The sequence below is a fragment of the Rattus norvegicus genome, chromosome 4 (genome assembly GCF_036323735.1).
Source record: "Rattus norvegicus strain BN/NHsdMcwi chromosome 4, GRCr8, whole genome shotgun sequence".
NCBI classification, from domain to species: Eukaryota; Metazoa; Chordata; class Mammalia; order Rodentia; family Muridae; genus Rattus; species Rattus norvegicus.
The window spans coordinates 13,329,623-13,334,800 of record NC_086022.1 but is presented as its reverse complement, the minus strand read 5'-3'; the positions used below and the strand labels follow the sequence as shown (position 1 = coordinate 13,334,800).

The following is a 5,178-nucleotide window of genomic DNA, read 5'->3' as shown; positions in this document are numbered from 1 at the left end:
TGGCAGCAGCCACCCTCTTGCAACTCTCTTGCTGCAGACTCTGCTCACATTCCCGGCATCTGCTATCCTCCCCTCCCATCCCCCCCAACCCCCCCCCCCCCGTGCTATAGTCACAACTCCCAGTAACCTGTTAAAATCAAAACTCAATCTATCAATCAGATTTATATCTTAAATTCTCATTCCACGAAACGTCAGTACAATAAACTCACAACCAATTGATAATGCTATAAACTGCCCACCTAGATAAGACAAATTGTCCTATAAAAATCCATCCCTTATGAACTATAACTACCGGCGGCCCTTTGAGGCTTCACAGATCCGGCCCTTTGAGGCTTCACAGATCCGGCCCTTTGAGGCTTCACAGATCCGGGTCGTCCTTCTCCTCCTCCATCTTGGTTCTTTCCCCTCTTTCTCCTCTCTCCCTCCTCTCTCCAAAACTTTGTGGCCACCTTACTCTTTCACTGCCCAATCACAGGCTTGTCTTATCTTGTGCCTGCCCTCACCTGCATATAGACATGAGCCACAGTTGGGCATACAGGCGTGAACCACTTTATAATCTTTGTGCTTTAAAATCTCTTTTTGGATATTTGTAGTTTCCCCCACACTAAGCGTTTCATTGCCTTCTGTCAGTCTTCAAAAGTATCATTTAAATCATGTAAGTCAAGCCTGGAGACTTCACTATCAATCCTTAAAATGTGATGGTAAGGGGAAAGGGGATGGTAGAAGGGGGAAAAGGGATAGCATTTGAATTGTAAATACATAAAATATCCAATAAAAAAAGAAAGAAAATATAGCTAGTATCATCAGTCAGCACTGATTGGTTCTGGACAAACTGAATAAATGTTCATCCCAGTTGAGACCTGTCTTCCTATTAAAGCCATACATTTAAAGGAAGGATGAACAAGCAAAGTAATATATATATATATATATATATATATATATATATATATATATATATATATATATATATAAAGTATTTCTAAAAATAATCGCGATGGTAAGCCAGTGACACGCCATATTTCATATCTGTGCTCCTTAACCTGAAAGTTGAGATGATTGGTCATATGATCTTGACCCTCACGTGTAGGAAGGTAGCTACAGGTGTGTTCATGACTGCAATGGTTATGTCATATATCAAAAATACAGCATTTCATAACATTTTCCTCCATGTTGTGACTCTTCTAATTTTTCTGTTTTATTTTTTAAAGATAGGATGATTATCAAGGATCAGTTTTGGCTTGGAGAAGTTTGTTTGTGAGCAGCAGAAGAAATGACTCGAAGTCAGTCATGTGGGGTACAAGCTGATAGCTCTGTTCTTTGCTTGACCTGGTTCTCCAGACAGCTCTCTGCTCAACACAGCTCTTTCTTGCTACAAAAAAATCTAAAAACACTGGATAGCTCATAGGTTTTCTGACTAAAGTCAGAAAAGCTTCCAGAAAAAAAGTTACTGAATTTTTCTAACCAAAATCAGAAAAATTGATAGAAAAAAATTAATAGAAAAAATAGTGGATTTTTCTGACCAAAGCCTGCTAGAAAAATTCTAAAAGAGCTGTGTTCACTTTCTAAACAGCTCTTTCTGGGTAGATCTATTTCACAGACCAAAGCCCAGTTTTTATCTACATATCAAATCAATCATTTACCTCAGGTTCCCTTTGGTTGTCCTATAAATCAGTATTTTATGACCTTAGCCCTTGATTCTTAGGAAAAAACAGCAAGTACAGTTTTTTCTTTCAACATTGCAAATGAGTTCAGAGATCTGTGTGCCTTTGTGAGCATAAACAATAAGCTAACTGGGTGGAATCCTAACCTGAGATTACCATTCCTACCACTCGGACCTCTGTCCCAGGCTGACCTTGAACTCAGGAATCTGCCTGCCTTTGTATCTTTCTGATAGGCTGGCTATTTAGTGCAGCTATAAAGCCCCTCATACAATTCATATTGCATCCTTATATTTTGCATAGATGAGAAATTACGTAATTTTGTACTCATGTTTTCAGAGTTCTTTCCCACAGCTTTAAGGGGTGTCCTGAAGGTCATAGTATTTACCATTTTTCCTGAGGATCATAGACACACGCTTGACTCCCAGACTCATGTTGTTTCTAATTATCATTAGTGTCATTAACCTTGGCATGGAGTATATTTCCCAAAGAAAGAACATGAAATGAAATATATACATTGTTATATAAACAAGCCTCATGACCAGCAACCATCCACACTCGTGGAGGCTCATGCCCTGCTGTCTTTGCTCCAAACAAGAAACTGTGCCACACAGTCCCTTCTAAGTCAATGCAGGGCTTGGCAATTGGTAGCCTGTGAGATGTTTTGGGTCATAGTCATATCAATATATTTCCTAATGCTGATTCACACAAAGAATTCCCCTCAGTGCTAAACAGCTTGTTTCCAAGTCATACTTCCAAGTAATTTTTAAGTGATAAATACAGGGGTTGCCATTTATTTATATTAAATTTTTACATATAGATTTAAATCTAATGTAATTTATTTTGAATTGTAGCAATATAAATAATTTCATAATTGTCTTCTGTGACATAAGTTTTAACATTTGAAATAGGGCCACTTTTAATTTCTGGGACTTTACCAAATTTATTGATTTTTTTGGAGGGAGTTGGTTATTTCTACTGGGTAATAAACCTAGTTTTCCCAAACAGAAAATCAATGATAGGCCAAAAATCAATACTACCGCCAAACATTCTTAGCTCCAAATTCTTGAACTGAGTGAAATGAAGAGTCTTTCTGACATTAGTGAAGGGGCTGTCCCCCTGCAATGGTGTGGCTTTACTGAGGAATTAATTACTCACAGAGTGGGCTGGCAGACATGATGTCACTCAGAACACCAACTGTGCTTGCATGAGATCCCATGACTCATCATCAGTGTTGTCACATCAACAACCCATTCATGAGACTATTATGAAATTCCTCTTTGAATACCTATTAAAAACCTTGGGTATCAACACATGTAGTATTTCCATGCTCCACCAGTTTTATTTAAAAATTTATTTTAATATAACCATTCTTTATTGAACTCAATTTTACATCCAATGACCTCTCTAATTCCCAATTAAATATTCTACTTTAATCACACATTGTAGGCATAAATTTTCTCAATTTACTTTAATAAGCATTCAACCTCCCCTCTATCCCACTACCTACCAGAGGTAATAGAAAAGAAAAGTTATCAGGACACAGGGGAAGTAGAACTGTTTAGAAATTGTTCTTTGGGGGCAAGCCCAGTCTTTGTGGTCAGGATATCTGAAGTTCAGTCCAGTAGCAAACACCAAATAAGAATAAGCAGCTGCAGCCCACTCCACTTGGCAGTTACCACACAAACCAGCAAAGGCAGTTCAATCCAGAATAAACCACAAGCCTCTCCAACCAGCCTGAGGCTGCAGAAACAGTGAGAAGCTGCGAGAGTCTCACAAGAAGTTTTTTAGTGAGTTTTATCTCTACAGCGTTATCACAAATAAAGCTCAGCAATGCAATGTAAGGTGAACCAATTCATGCCTGTCATTAGTGAAGAGTAGAGAGGTGGAGCAAAGCAAACCAATGCTTGAGCTCCCACTGTCTTGGGGGTAACATTTATATTACTTCTGAACATCATAGATCATTTCACAGGTTTGCTATAGCAAAACACACTTTTACCTATGTCTGCTTCAGGAAAACATTCATGGGTCTGCTTTAGCAAAACATCCTTTTAACTGTGTGCCCCAGCAAAACATCAGTTAACATAACTGACTTTCCAAAGAAACCAGTTCAATATGTCTCACACTTTCCCCCTTTATCTTGATTTCCAGACAAATTATTACTTGTTTTTCTCTTTTCTTTCCATTTTTCCTTTGTAAGACTATTGTGATAGACCAGGCCACTGGCCAAGGGAATTTCTTCGTTAGGTATTATTTGATTCTGGAGTATTTTGCTATTTTTGGTTTTGTAAAGCTTTTGTACATTGAGCAGGCAAATGGTTCATGATATGATGGGAAACTCTTCATAACCTAACAGATATGGATTCCTCTTCTTGAGTAAGTCTTGCTACTATGTCACTCAACGGTCTTCCCCAAACATAAAACCTACGCTTTGATTGTTGTTGCAAAACAGCCTCACAAGTACAATAATGAGCTTTAGAGTGCATATTTTCTTCAATATTTTAATCTTAGACATATGGACAAGAACATATTCCACAAACTATGATTAGCTGTATTGTAAGTTTTTATCACACTCTGTTATGCCTATTACAAACACTTTGATTGGAGTATAAATGCTTAGCCTCAAGATTCATTTCTACATTCTAAAACATTGCCTCAAAATCAAAGCCAAAGAATCTCCTAATTGTTTTAACCCCTTGCAAAAGCACCTTAGCCAAGAATAATACATGTGTATCACCGTCTTTCAGTTAAATTTTCTCTTAACTTTTTTTGGCTTGATTTGACATTTGTGTCTTGAGGACCAAACATCATGAGGTGCTCTTTTAGCCTCTTAACACTTGCCTCCTTGTGAAAATTAATCCTTTCCTCCATCACTGACACATCATTGCTGGAACATCTTTCTTTTCCAAGCCTTCATAATCAACACCCAGGAATATCTAAACTCTCATGTATAAGGAAGTGTAAGTTTTAGATGTTTGCCCCTGGTTTGTAGCTATGAAACTTTCAATTCCTGTGAAATTAATTTTGAACTATAGCCGGCAGGTAGAATAAATATTTTTCTTAGGAGTTACTCTTCTCCTTAATCAGATTTTACCCAATGATATCCCAGAAAGTAAAGCTTCCTTAGCAAACTATTCAGTTTCTAAGATAAAGTGGTGCTTGCTCAGAATGGACAGTGGAGATTCTGGGCCAGGCACTTGAGGCTGAGTGGAAATAAAAATAAAAATACTACCATTCCTACAATATTGTTATATGTAGCATTTATTAAACCAGTCATTTTATTTGGGTGTTGACAGCCATATAAATTAAAAAGGTCTAGGAGAAGGAATAATAAAGTATCTTCAGAAGAGAGGAAACTAAAGTTACTATTTGATATCTAAAAGAGAATTAGACAACAGATGTCCCCTTCATGAATTAGAGATCCTCTTTAGTTACTGTACTGAAATTGTCATTTTTTTCACATATTCATGGGTGTAATGAGTTGTTGGGTAATGTTTTGAGCCACAGTGACTAAAGTTGA

At 37.4% G+C, this 5,178-nt stretch overlaps 1 pseudogene; it reads right to left on the bottom strand.

Moving 5' to 3' along the window:
- Positions 1-1,504: 1,504 nt before the first annotated feature.
- LOC120102619 (U7 small nuclear RNA) lies at positions 1,505-1,561 on the bottom strand (annotated as a pseudogene).
- Between the last annotated feature and the right edge of the window lie 3,617 nt (positions 1,562-5,178).